The following is a 15776-nucleotide window of genomic DNA, read 5'->3' as shown; positions in this document are numbered from 1 at the left end:
TAGAGAAACCAGAAAATAGAGACACTGATGTAAGTGACCAAAAAATACTGGATAAAATATTTTGAGATTCTAAGAAAAAATAAACATATGCTAATTTTATGGGTTTTATACATTTTTTTTCAGAGAGATTCAGATGTTTTTCCCTATTCTTTTTTTTTTAAGATTTATTCATTATTTACTTTATTTTATTTTTGGCTGCGTTGGGTCTTAGTTGCAGCACACAGGATCTTTGTTGAGGCACGCAGGACCTTTTGTTGCAGCACGCGGGCTTCTCTCTAGTTGTGGCGTGTGGGTTTTCTCTTCTCTAGTTGTGGCACACAGGCTCCAGGGTGCGTGGGCTCTGTTGTTGTGGCACGTGGGCTCTAGTTGAGGAACGTGAGCTCAGTAGTTGTGGCACGTGGGCTTAGCTGCCCAGTAGCATGTGGGATCTTATTTCCCTGACCAGGGATTGAACCCCCGTCCCCTGCATTGTAAGGGGGATTCTTTTCCACTGGACCACCAGGGAAGTCCCTCCTTATTCTTAATGTAAAGAAAGAGTGAAATTTCTTACTTTTTTTGAGGGTGAAAAATTTGGTATGATATGCTTCAGGTAAAGTTAGAAATTCTGCAAGATACATTATTCTCTAAAAAAATATGCTTTTCTTTTCCAGTATATGTAGCTGAAAGCCCTAATCCAGTAGTGGTCCTGGCAAAAGTGCCTTATAATATTTATAATTATTTAATAAGACAGGGGCAGAATACCAAGGTTTGCTGTAGTAATCCTTTTCTTTCTCAGATTATTATTTGAGACAGCAATGATTTTTCTTAGTTGAGCAAAATCTATACATAAAATAGTAATAGGATTGGCATTTTTTTCAATAGGCAATCATTTTAAAAGATGTTTCCACATATACTCTTTTTCCAATATCAAATATAACATCCATACACTGTTTCACATATTTCCTTGAGGCCATGTGGGGGTTAATAATATCCAAAGAAAACTACCACGATGTGAAAGTGATTACATAGTTAATTCAGATATAAGCATTAATTAAATTTCTGTTTAAAAGATCATGCCTTCCTACAAATTAAATTTATAAGTTCAGTCAAATATTCAATTACCTTTTAAAATATGTTGCAGAATTAAGTAATGTAGCTGGATTTTTTTCACTTCTTAAACAGCTACGTTTATATCATGTAGTTATATCTCTGAGTTCTTGCTCAGAATGATGGAAACAAGCCAGACTTGAGTTGAATCGTTCTGATGTAAATGATGCTCAGGGTGACCTGAAGGTGCATTGTAGAGCTGAGCAGCCAAATGCCTACTCATATCCAATTTTTCATATACCTGCTTGCAATTTCAGAGTCTCAATAGCATATTTAAAATAGAAATTTAGAACTGAAATGCCTTTCCAAAAAAAGAAACCTTGCCATTAGCAACTCTTTACAATCTTTCCTGTTTCTCATTTCTATGTAAAAATCTCATGAGTAAAATAGAGTAAACAATTTATTTCACTTATGTCTGTCATGAAAAGGAAGTGTAATATATGATGACAAAGCTCATAGTATTATCTTCAACACAAAAGAAGTTACATTGATTAGAAAAGTTAATTATAGAGAGCCAAGATGCTAACAGCTAATTACTCATAAAGGGAAATTAAATCTAATTTTCTAACTGACAGATGTTATCTGGCAATATTTTTATTAAACAAAACAAATTCCAATTTACTATAGTGGGAACTCTAAAATTTTATGGGGCGCAATCAGATGTATATAAATTAGGTTAAAATCCAGTAAGTACAGAGAGTTGCAGCAAGTGAGTACATTTTTTCAGTGAATATTTTTTTTTGCTTTTATTATCATTGTTAACTATTAGTAGCTAAACTAAATCATAATTGCAGAAATCCTTGGGATCAGATTCTCTTTGTTGCTTGGCCATTTGTTTGCCTAGACTATAATGTAGAACTAAAGTGAGAAACTTGCCTAAGAGATTGAAGCCTCATGCACAATTAAAGTTACTTCATAATGATGATCTTATCTGTCTGGTATTTGGTCTTAACTATTGACCCAGAACTCACTCATTCATCTCATGATAAAGCAAGGCCTAAAATTATACAGTCCTAATTAGGAAAATGTTACTGCAGTTCTGGTCAAGGATGGAACAAAGGAAGAACTAACAATAATAAAAAAAAAAGCATGATGGAAACAAATAGTATTTTGAGTATTCCTCAACTGTTTTAAATACTTGGATATAAAGGTTTTGAATGAAATAGATCCACTCAGAGTACGTCTCCATTGAAGGCATGACCTCCAGGCAAGAGACCTTATTAGTCAAGATGGCAGGAAGATTGCATTGAGTCTAAAAGACATTCTTTGTAGTATATAAATACAGGTACATTAAAAAAAAAAATAGTTGTCCCATCACTGAAATATTGGTGTTAAACACGATTTTTCTGAAGATAATTCCTTTTCCTTTTGTTTAGAGCAAGTATGTTCATTAACAGCTAAATGGGCCCAAAGACTAGTCTTTGTTCCAATTATCCAGTTGTAAATGACCTTTAAAAAGTACCCAACTCAGTTTTGTCATAAGGCGATGAACCACAGGTAGGAGTAGCTGCCAACTTAGAAACATTTCACAGTGATCTTCATACATAGCCAGGTGAACAAAACTAAAACTCTGCATTTAAAATAAATCCTAAAGTTAGTCTTAAATTATTGCAGTTTGCTCCAAAATTTTAACAGACAAAATACACAATGTATTCTTGTCTCTCACTTTACACAGACTCTGACAGTTGAGTTCAACTGGCATTATGTATAATAAAAATTTGGATGAGAACAAAACAAAGAAAAAAAATTAAGAGATAAATTATTCCAGATTTGTAAGCATGAGTATTTATCAAACGAAAGTCATTGCATCCAAATAAGAACACACATCCGAGCTCCAGCACCATCACAGCATGTATGGAAGGTATTGGTTTTCTCTGGGAAATAAATTTTAAAGTAACCATGAATTAACTTTAAATTTTCTAGTGAACAAACAAAGAAACTGAATATTAAACAGTGTGATGATCATGCATAATCTGGTTTGTAAGAAAATTCTGTGGAAATGTTTTAAGTGTTGTCATAATTTTGTAGCATCATTGGGAGATTTTGTTAAATCAATAATATTCTGGCTTTGCAATACATAGTAACAGTATTTTTTATCTAATTTCTATCTTTTAACATCAATAATATAGTAGGAAAATATAAGAGAGTGCACATCAATTGGTAAAGAAAAAATCATGAAAATCAAAGATTTAAAGACAACTCTTAGATAACTTGTCAAATTTTATTTTATGTATTTATTATTATGCATACCATACTTTCCTATGCAAACAAAGCAAAGTTGAGGTACCATATGATTTAGCAATCCCACTCCTGGGCATATATACAGAAAAGACAAAAACTCTAATTGGAAGAGATATATCCACCACAATGTTCATAGCAGCACTATTTACAATACCAAGAAATGGAAACAACCTAATTGTCCATTGACAGATGAATGGATAAAGAAGATGTGGTGTATATATATGTAGGTGTGTGTGTACACACACACACACATACAATTTACAAAACAGAAATAGACCACAGACTTAGAAAACAAACTTACGGTTACTAAAGGGGAAAGTGGGGGGGAGGGATAAATTAGGAATTTGAGATTAACAGATACATACTACTGTATATAAAATAGATAAAGGACAGGGACCTACTATTTAGGTATAAAGCACAGGGAACTATATTCAATATTTTTTAATATCCTATAATGGAAAAGAATCTGAAAAAGAGTATACATATATATATATATATATATATAAACATAAACAATTAATTAAAAAAACAATAACTGGGACTTTTGATACTTTCTCCAAAAGATTATCCAACAAAGCTTTCACCTCAGAGCACTGCTGTGAGATATCCATAACATATTGCCTTGCATAGAATCCATCAATAATATTTTAAAGTTAAATTTAACTCTAAATGTATTTTATTATTACTAGGAATACTTTAGTTTCCCAATTATTATTTTTGTTGATAATTTTATACAGGTGAATGTTTCTCTTACTAAATAAATAACCCTATCTCTCCCCAGATTCACTTTTCTGATTCTCTTGAACTTTACATAAATTATATAAAGGCAACACATTATTTTTCAAAAAAGATGAAACTTCTTGCTCTATAGAAATCTATGGGACTCAAATTACTAGATGTAAACCTGGCTAAAATTTCACCAAGAGAATTGTTATTACAATTTACTAGAAGAAGGCAAATGGAAATAAGATGCAAAATCCAAGTATTTCACAATATTTCCAGGACAATGACCTTGGATTTATACTTAACTCAAAGCCCAAATATCTAGTAAATGCTCTTCAGTACTGTTATCATGGATTCAACAAAGAGCAGTACCTCATTCTTTCTCATCTTCTATGATCTGAGCTCCTTCAAGCTCCCTCCCACTTCCTAATTTTCTAAAAGTAGAAAAGTCTTCACAATTCACTGCTTTTCTTCTCTACCATACACAGCTTTGAGAAGGCAATATTCATGTTTACATTTTTAGAACATAGTCATTTTAGAGTGGAAGTATTTTTAAATCAGTTAAATACAAGTATTTTAAAACCAATTAGAAGAATAAGGAGAAGTAAATCTGTATTTATAGTGTCTATTATAATTATATAATTTCTTTTACTGGAGATCTTTGTTTTTTCTCCTGGATTTGAATTAATATCTGGTGTCACTTCCTTTATGCTTGAATAATTTGCTTTAGTATTTCTTGTGAGGCAGGCAGGTTTCATGCCAATGGAATATCTCAGTCTTGTTTATATAGGAATGTTCAGTTGTTTGTTTGTTTGAAAGATATCTTTGCTGAATATAGGATTCTTGGTAAATCATTTTACTTTTTTCACCATTTTGAATATGTCATCCCACAAATTTCTGGCCTCCTTTGTTTCAGATAAAAAGTTATTTGTTAATTTTTTCAGGGTTCCCTTGTATGTGTTGAGTCATTTTTCTCTTGCTTCCTTCAAATTTTTCTCTTGTCTTTGGCTTTCAACATTTTGAGTATGATGTATTTGTGTTTAAATCTCTTTGTGTTTAGCCTTCTTGAGTTTTATTGAACTTCTCAGATGTGTAAATTAATGCTTTTCATCAAATTTGGGGCATTTTCAACCATATATCTTCAAATATTTTTTTCCTACTCCTTTCTCTCCTCCCTCTTTCTGATATTCCCATTACATGCATGTTGATATGTTTAGTGGTATTTCACATTTCTCTGAAACTGTTCATTTTGGCTTTTTCTTGCTTAGAATACACTGTCTCTACTGATCTACTTTTAAATCAAATCTGTTCTGCAACTCAAATATACTGCTGAACTCCTTTAATGAACTTTTAATTTTGGTCATTGTAGTTTTCACCTCCTGAATTGCCTTAAAAAACAAAACAAACAAAAAAAGGTCTGTCCCTTTATTTGTAGTCCCTTTTTATGAGCCATTATTATTATACCTTCCTTTAATTAAAAAAAATGGTTTATTTTAGTTCTTTGAAGTATTTTTCTGCCAGGTCCAACATCTGGGCAAAAACTAACCCCTCAAAGATAGTTTCTATTGCCTTTAAAATTTTTCTTGTGTACAGGTCACCTTTTTTGGTTTAGTTGCATATCTCCTGTTTTTTGTTGAAAATTTGACATTTTAGATAATATATTGTAGCATTTTTCGATACTGAAACACCCTCCCCCACCCCTTTTCTTGGGACTTGTCTTTGTTTACTGGTCTCTATTTAATGACTTGGTTAAACAAATTCTTTGCAGTCTTTTTCCCCCACATTATGCAACCTCTAATGGCCCTGCTCAGAATTTGTTTCCTTATTTTTATCCTAACCTGGCTTCCCAGTGTCCATATTTCAACATCTGTGTTTAAGCCACCTTAGGAAGTTATGTGTTCAGCCTTAACTGTTGGATGTACATGTAGTTTGTAGAATGTTTCCACAGTTCATGGAGTTCACATTTTTTTCTCCCAGGTTTAGCCAGAGACAAGTAGCTCAGTGATTGTCTCTTCAGGCATTCATACGAGTATGCCCAAGAAAGTGTAACTCTTAGGCATGTAAACAGTCTTTCAGACCACCAGTAATTAGTGTGATTTTATTTTTTAAGTCTGGATTCCTAGCATTTGTCCTGGGTCAGAGTAACTTAGTGTTCACATAGTATTTGGTGAGAGGCTAGTGAGTGCCTAAGCCCACTGAGCTCCTTGTGTTTTGTCGTTGGATCTGTGAGTGGCTTGGGGAAATACTTTCCTGTCTTCTTACTGTGGGAACTCTGATTGCTCCTGAAGGGGTGCAGTATCGATTACAAACACAATTTTTCAGACCCACCAGGGAATAGTATGATACCAGAAATGCTCTTTTTGGCTGCCTATTTTCCTGGCTCTCTCTAGCTAGTTTGCCGTTTTGCTTCTTTCTACATTAACAATAACACTACCAGTCCCTATTAATTGCTCACCAGTTTTTTTTTTTTTTAAACACCGTTAGGTATGGACTTCTTTCAGGCTCTATTCCAAATAGTCAGTTTTCTCAGACAGAGTTATAGATCTTTCTATCCATTATGTCCTGCCTCTCCCCCTGAGCAGAACTTCTACTTTACTCCATTGAATCTGTTAGTAGGGGAGGGTAGTGGCCAGCTTTTCCTTGAGTGACACCACTGCTCTAAGAATGGACACTGAGGTGGTGGGCTCAGGGTAAGCAACATAGGATAGTCTCTGGTCTTCTTGGCTTGCCCCTCCTGGCATGGATCCTCCATTCTACCAGCAAGCTGTTTTGGGTGTGATCAGGGCCCCAGTGTTCTTGGATCCCTTATCCTAGGAATAGGAGCTAGGTGGGGGAAGAGGGCCCCAGTGTTTTCAGTTGTGCCTGCCCATAATAGCACTTCTACAACACAGGACTGGGGAAGACAAAAGACACTGGTGGCCTACCCCTCCTAGGATACAAGATGTAGCCCTAGACTAGGAGCTGGCAGGACAGGGATTCCTGTCTTCATGGTCGAATCTGCCCAGAGAAGAGCACCAAGAATAGAATGTCTGTCATTTAGTTGGGGAGGGCATGTTGTGGGAGAAGTCATGACTCAAATGATGTAGACTGTTTCATTCTTAATGAAATTTAGTCAGTTTTCTTGAATAAATGTCCATTTGCTGTATGTCCTTAGGAAAATTTCCAGAGTTTTTTTTTTTTTTAATAATTTTCACCAGATAAATGATTGTTTTGCTGGAAAGAGTATCCATTAATTTCCTCACACCACTATTCTAGAATATTTACAACATCCATTTGAGGTCATACTGTTGTAATTCCAAGTTTCAGGTGAAAAATTTAGGCTTGGAGAGAATACATAATTTGCTCATCGTTGAATTTCCTTAGTACAATTCTCTGGCCTATAGTATTGGATTTAACACATACTTCAGAAAAAAGTGGATGAATGAAAAAATATATCTGAGCATTCTCCTGGAGTTATAGAAGCTTTAAGTAATTAGAATCTATATTCTTAAGTGTTTTATAGAAAATTTAGATCAAATACATGTAAATGTCATGAGTTGAGTCACACTACCATAATAATAAGCCTGAGATTAGTGAACAATTTGGGTCTTGTTGGTCCTATCTTTTAGAATACAGAGTCTTTCACTCAAGAAGTTGAAAGTGAATCATCATGAGGTTTATTGAAATTATTACTGCAACGTCCTTGTAAAAACCCTCCTTTGTGTAACAAAACTAGGAGAGACACATATTGAGAGATAATTGCATTGACTGTTAAACCTTTATGTGATACACATCCTTCATGCATGAGTACATTGAGTGACCTGGGATTTAAGTGGAATTCAGTGCCTAGGGCAAATGTGCTTCTCAGAGCTGAGCACCTCTCTTGACTCTGAAATTTGCCAGATGACCTCTGCTTTGGGAATAAGGTAAAGTGCTGACAGGGGCTCTGTATGCAAAAAACCACTGCCATTGATCAATGATTGGGTGCTTTCTCCAAGATATATGTTATCAGTCATGTTGCTTCTATGGGATCATTCAGGAAGACATTCATGTTGTGGGAAAATCAAAACTGTATAGAAATTCAGTAACATTAACTTAAATGAGTTGTTATATCAGGCCTCATGTACTTACAATTTAAGAAGAATGACTTTATAATGTACTTAAAAGGAAAATTTCCTAGTGGAAATCCTAGGAGGTGGATTTTGTTTGGCTTTTAACAATTTGGACATGCAGACTTTCTGATTGAAATTTGCAATATATTCCCTCTCCTTCTTTCCTTTCCTTATGTAACTATAGCTTAAACAAGTTACAATGTTTTGAAGAACAAAAGTAATAAAATTGGAAATATTGAGTTTGTTCATTTGGACAATCTTAAAAAGCTATAAGCCAAAGTACTGTTTTGTTGTGGTTGTCAGTTTTAATTGATGCAGTGATTTAATGCCTCATCATGGGCTATGCTAGAAAGGGTACTGGACATCTGGGTTTGCTTTCTACCTCTGCCACTTAAAAGATCTATTATGCTGAACAACTACTTTGCAATCTCTGATTAGCAGGTTTTTCATTAAAACTTCCTTAATAATGTCTACTCCCTGAGATCTTTGTAAACATTGACTAAGATGACTATGTAAAAATATTCCTTTGTTCACAGTAGTGCTAAATGAATACAGCATACACACACATATACATATATACAAATATTTTGTCTTACTTTTCATGTAATGGAGTAGAGATTTGATTAAGTGAACATACTAAGTTTGTTGATTCTTAAATGAAACTATAACTGTAAATAAAACTATATAAAATATACAATTTACCTATATAATTTATCAATATGTTTTATATATGTATGTGTATAGATATAAAAAATGTCATATATATAAGCATGTGTGTCAGTTGTTCAAGAAAAAAACATTAGAGAAAGGACTGTTCAGTGGTCTGGGGCCACTGAATATCCATATACAAAAAAAAGTCTTTGATCTATACTTCATATCATATACAAAAATAAACTCAAAATGATTTATAATACTAAAAGTAAAACCTAAACTGTAAAACTTGTAGAAGAAAACCTTTGTAATCTAGTAGTAGGCATCAATTTCTTACATATGACATCAGAAGCACAGTCCATAAAAGAAGTTTACAAATTGGATTTTATCCAAATAAAGTATACTTTTTAGATTACTTATAATACCTAATACAATGTAAATGCTATGTAAACATTTGTCAACATGCAGCAACTTCAAGTTTTGCTTTTTGGAACTTTCTGGAATTTTTTTTTAAATATTTTCAAATCTGTGATTGGTTGAATCCTCAGATGCCAAACCTGGGAATACAGGGGGTATACAGTTCTGTGTGTGGGAATGGTTTCTATTCACCACTGTTTTTCAGAGCTTCCCCCAAGGGAGGCTATAAAGTGCAAGAAGACAATTTGCAACTGTTCCAAATGTATTTCTCCAATCCATTGTGAACAAGGACTAAGTTCTTTTCTCTCCTATGCATTAGTTTTAAGGAATGTGACCCTTCTCCCCATGAACCCAAACATAAGATAAGGGGGAGGCACTGATGTAACTGATCTAAGTAACATGAAAATCTCAATTAACTGTTGATGTATTTTATTTTGCTTGAGTCCAGGTATTAATATAGATGTATTACTTTCATATTATACTTGATGGAATTATACTCATCTGATCTTATGACTATTTCCAATAACTACTTCATAATGGGAAATTCAAGTCACATTGTCACTTGGTGTTCCATAGTGAGGAGCTAACTCTCTACTAAAGCCCTAGGGCCAGTAGCATGCCAGGAGTACCACTCCCTCCTGCCCCAAGTGGAAAATGATTTCAGCTACAAAGACATTACTGCTCCACAATACTAAGGGCTTTGTCTGAATATTGCAACATCCTTATCAACCAGATATAGCTCCAGCACCACTGATGTGCTGGGTTCAACAGGCCAAACAGTCAAGCAGAATGCTCTGTATCATGAACATTTTAGAGCCTTTTCCAGCTCTGAGGTGTGAGTTATATGCCCAAGTGTTGTTCATACTACATATACCTCTTGCTTTGTGATGTGAGATGCAGGGCAGTATGAGATTTGCTTTGTGGTATGAGATTGCTCTTTACATTAGAGAAGTTGTCCTTGGGCTTTATTTTTGACATATGTCCTCTGATAGACATGTGGCATTTTAAGGCAGTTAGAGTACTTGCCACTTTGCTGCATTCACTTTATTCCCCTAGTTTTATGGTTGAAACTCTTAGATATTCTTCAAATCCGTTTTTTGGTAATATACCATAAAGTATGATGTTAGCCGTAATTTTTTTGTTAATGATCTTTATCAAGAAAGGAAATTGTTCCCATTTTACTATCAGTTTTTATCCCAGTGCTTGTTAGATTTTCACTAATGCATTTTTTGGCATCTGTTTAAATAATCATGCTTTTATCCTGTGTTCTTTAAATATAGTAGGCTAGGATAGAATTTCTAATTTTTACCTACTCTTGATTCCTAAAATAAATCAAATTCAATCCTTGTTGATTATGCTAAATTTGATGTATTCAATTTGCTAAAAAATTTTTTTTAGTATATGTTCATTAGAAAGATTGGCTGTATTATTTTTTTCTGAATATTATTCTGGCTTCATGAATTGAATGGGAAAGTCTTTTTTATACCATTGTAATTTATGAAGAAATATTAATAACATTGGTGATCTTTCTTCTTTAATGTTGAGAACAATGCACTAAATGGAGCCAACCGAGACAGATTTCTTAATGAGAAATTTAAAAAATAATTATGCAAATTATTACTTGATTAGATACATGATTAATCTGATTTTATTATCTATTATTTTGGATTTAATTTTGGTAAGTCTATTTTTCTAAGAATCCATCTATTTCACCTCAATTTTTAAATTATTATCATAAAGTGATTCCGAGATCTTGAGTCTTTTTAATTTCTGAAAGACTTATAGTGGTGTCTTTTGTTTATAATTTCTAATGTTGAGATTTACCTTCTGTCTCCTTATTTTACATCATTCTTCTATTATGTAGTTGCTTTCTATTCTAATTTTTATTATTTCTTTTGCTTTAAGTTTTTTCCTTTTGCTCTTAATACACATTTTCTTTTCTGACTTGTCGAGAAGGATGCATAAATCATTGATTTGACCTTTTTTTAATTTCCAGTATGAACTACAATTTTTATTGTATTTTCCAGATTTATTGATGTGTAACTGACAAATAGAAATTGCATATATTTAAAGTGTACAATTTGATGTTTTCATATATGTATACAGTGCAAGGATTACCACAATCAAGCTAATGAACATATCTATCACCTTACATAGTTACCATCTTGTGTATGTGGTGAGAACACAATATTTATTCTCCTAGTATAAAAAAATCACCTCAAAATGGATTAAAGACCTACGTATAAGACCTTAAACTAAAATTCCTAGAATAAAACATAGGGATAAAGCTTTTTGACATTGGAATAAGCAATTACTTTTTGGGTATGACTTCAAAAGTAAAGGCACTAAAGAAAAAATAGACAAATGGTATATATCAAACTAAAAAGCTCCCACACAGCAAAGGAAACAATCAACAGTATGAAAGGTAACTTATAAAATAGGAGAAAATATTTGCAAATCAGATAAGGGGTTAATATCCAAAATATATAAGGAATTCAAACAGCTCAACAAAAAAAGAATACTTGATTAAAAAATGGACAAAGAGATAGACATTTTTCCAGAGAAGACATGCAAATGGCAAAAGAATCCATGAAAAGATGCTCCACATCACAAATTATCATGGAAATGCAACTCAAAATCACAATGAGGTATCACCTCACATCTGTTAGAATGGCTACTATCAAAAAGACAAAAGATAGCAAGTGCTGGTGAGGATGTGGAGAAAAGGGAACCCCTGTACATTATTGGTGGAAATGTCAACTTGTGCACTCACTGTAGAAAAACAGTATGGAGATTCCTCTAAAAATTAAAACTAGAACTACCATATGATCCAGAACTTCCACTTCTGGGTATATATCCAAAGGAAGTGAAATTAGTATTTCTAACAGAGATCTATGCTTCCATGTTCACAGCAGCATTATTCACAGTAGCCAAGATATAAAAACAACCCAAGTGTCTGTTGATAGATGAATGATAAAGTAAGTGTGATACATATTTTTAAGGCAATATTATTCAGCCTTAAAAAAGAAAGAGATCCTGTCATTTGTGACAACATGGATGAAACTGGAGGACACTATGCTAAGTGAAATAAGCCAGGCACAAAAAACAAATACTGCATCATCTCACTTATACGGGGAATCTGAAAAAGTCAAACTCATAAATGCAGACAGAAGACTGATGGATGCCAGAGCCTGAGAGGTGGGAAAAATGGGGGAGATATTGGTCAAAAGTTACAAAATTTCAGTTATGCAGGAACGAAGGTCTTCTTCTCTCCCACCTTCCCCTTGCCTGAACCTTTTCTTCGTGCTGATAGTTTCTCTATTTAGAACACTTTCCTCCTTATTTTCTTATTACGGACTCTTCATATTATTGAGATCCCAGCATATATCACTGAATGGCTTTCCCTATCATTTTTATTTAAATTATCTCTTTCTCTACTTGCCAACCTGTCACTTTCATCCCTTTACTTGACTCTACATTATTTTCTTCATAGCTTATGCCGCTATTGGAAAATTATTAAATGTATGTGTTTTGACTGTGTGTGTGTATGTGTCTATGTGTGGATATGTGTGTGTCTGTGTTTTAACTTCTTACTACATTTCTCCCCTACTACAATGTAAGATGCATAATGGCAAGAATTTTGCCTGTCTTTTTTACTTCTTTATTACCAGAGCCAAGAAAAGAGCCTGGACATATAAAGACAGTAAAAGCTGTGGCACTATATACAAATGAGATATACAGAGTTTAATTATTATCATTGAAATAGCTACGAGTCATATGCCACCAACAGGGATAATAATAAAGTAATTCAGAATCAATTAGTAGATAGATTCATTAAATCAAAGAAAGTGTTGAGTCAATTTGTCTGGGATGGGTTGAGTTTACAAACATGAATGAGATCTAACAATCAAGTAATAGTTAACTTTAATTTATAGATGTGGGTTAAGAGACCAAAACCTCTGTTACATAAAATCTCCATTTTAGTGACTATAAGAAAGCCTCAAGCAATCTCTACCCAAATTCACCTTTCCAGCCCGGATCTCTGGTTGATATGCAACTCAGCTGGGGGAAAGTATAACAACAATTCTTTTTGAGATGTTATCATCAAGTGCTGGGATTGTGTAATTATTTGCTAATGACTAAGGAAAGTTTAGAATTAAATAGAAAGAGGAAATAAATGCATAAATGCTTGACATTCATATTTAAAGTTTATCATTACATTTTGTATATTTATTATTTTTGGACTCAATTGTTCAATTTATCAGGGAAAATTTTTATTCCATTTTAAAATATGTAAATAAGTAATTGCCTTAGTCTTTGAGTTTAAGTTGTAAGTAAAAGATAATTTTACTTTAAATTCACAAAATCAATTACAGTTCACTATATTTAAGCTTGATTCACTAGAATCTATGAATTTGGGCATATACCCAGAGAAACCCATAATTCAAAAAGACACATGCACCCCAGTGTTCATTGCAGCACTATTTACAATAGCCAGGTCATGGAAGCAACCTAAATGCCCATCCACAGATGAATGGATAAAGCAGTTGTGGTACATATATACAATGGAATATTACTCAGCCATAAAAAGGAATGAAATTCAGTCATTTGTAGAGACATGGATGGACCTAGAGACTGTCATACAGAGTGAAGTAAGTCAGAAAGAGAAAAATATCATATATTAATGCATATATGTGGAATCTAGAAAAATGGTACAGATGAATCTGTTTGCAAGGCAGAAATAGAGACACAGATGTAGAGAACAAATGTATGAACACCAAGGGGCGAAAGTTGGGGGTGGTGGTATTGGGATGAATTGGGAGATTGGGATTGACAAATATACATTAATAGGTATAAAATAGATAACTAATAAGGACCTGCTGTATAAAAATAAATAAATTAATTAAATTAAAAAAGAGTCTATGAATTACTTAAGTGCTTGAGAGAGTTCATTTGGTTATTCAGACAATTTAAGGACTTAAAAAGACTATAAATTATTAAAATTATAAATGCTGATAGCATGTAAACATGTAAGTCACAATAGTGTAAAAGGCTTTTTAACAGTGATAAATTGTGCTAAATTGCTAGAGATATTAATAAGATTTGTTGATTGAAGTTAAATGTTCAATCTGTTTATCATATATTGAATCAACAAATTGAACATCAATTTTAAAAATTAGGTTGTTACAAATGAGTTTCTCTGTTTACAAAAAGCATCATCAAAATACACCATAGAACTTACCTTGAAAGTGTATATTTATTTCTCAAGAAATATTTGTTGAATGAATTGAGAATGAATAATTGGTGTTTTAGTTCTTTTAGGATAGTTCCTTTACTTAATCTGCAGAATCATCCACAATATGTGTTAAATACAGATTTTCAGAGGTTCCCTCATCTGGAGCTACTGATCTTGGTTGAGTCCAGAAATCTGTTTTTCACAATGCCTCTTTTGATTCTCACAGTAGGCAAATTTGTGATACACTGTCCTAAGGCATGCTCCTAATTTGCTTCCTAGACAGTTTAGGTCTGAAGTCTTTTGACTAATTCCCATGTCCTATGCCACCAAACTTCATGACACAAACCATTCCTCTGCATAAATATGTATAATTTTATTTGATACTCTGCCTTGCTAGCTGGAACTTTCTACATCTACAGAGGCGTGTCATCTCTCTATGTTCCACGTCACCCTAAGTTAAATTCACTCACATATTTGTCCTTATTTTCACTTGGTTTTTCATAAATTAAAAGCAGAATTCAGTCATTTTTACACGAAAAATAAGAATAACTTTTGTTATTCATGTCATCGCCTGCTTGAGGACAGAAAGATCAAGAAACCAGTGTCTTGTAGGATCACTGTAGCTGCAAATTTGCAGCACCGTAATTGCCCAGCATGTGCTAACAAACTGCTAAGCTCATCCAGGCACACTCAGTCAGCAAGTAAGGAAGCAAAGAGGAGGAAGATAATCAATGGTAATCATTTCTGTATTTTTTCCCTTTCCCTTCAAATGCCGTTGTCATCTCACTTATGGAAGAAAAACAAAAAGCAATTTAGAAAGTTATCAAAATAAAAAGGAGAAAAGTACTATTTAGAGACAAAAAATATTCATGTGAGTTGAAGGGAAGGTTTGCTTTCTTCAAAATTGAATAAGTACACTTTTGCAACAAGAAAGGATAACAGCATGTTGTTATAATGACTGGTCATTGCAATGGAAATCCAAAAGTATTGTACAATGAATTGAATTATGCTGTATGTATCAGCAGGAGATAAGCAGACAAACTGGATTAGAGATTATAGTGATAGACAGTCTGGTCCACAGTATTTTAGATTTTGAACATAACCAGTTAAAAATGAATACTCCAGTATTCTAAATATGTAATTAACTGGTAATAATTTCCATATTAATATGGCTGATCATAATACACATTAACTATCTAGTATACTTTTCTAATGTACAGTTTTGTAGGTGTCATTGTTTATAGCAAGGCTAAAATGAACTCAGAGTCACTTCATTTCATATTCATTTGCATATATATGTATATTTTCAGGCATGAGCTTAATTTGAATAA

This window comes from Mesoplodon bidens (assembly GCF_964165515.1).
Source record: "Mesoplodon bidens genome assembly, chromosome: 4".
In the NCBI taxonomy this organism is placed as follows: domain Eukaryota; kingdom Metazoa; phylum Chordata; class Mammalia; order Artiodactyla; family Ziphiidae; genus Mesoplodon; species Mesoplodon bidens.
Note: the sequence above shows the minus strand (reverse complement) of the source record.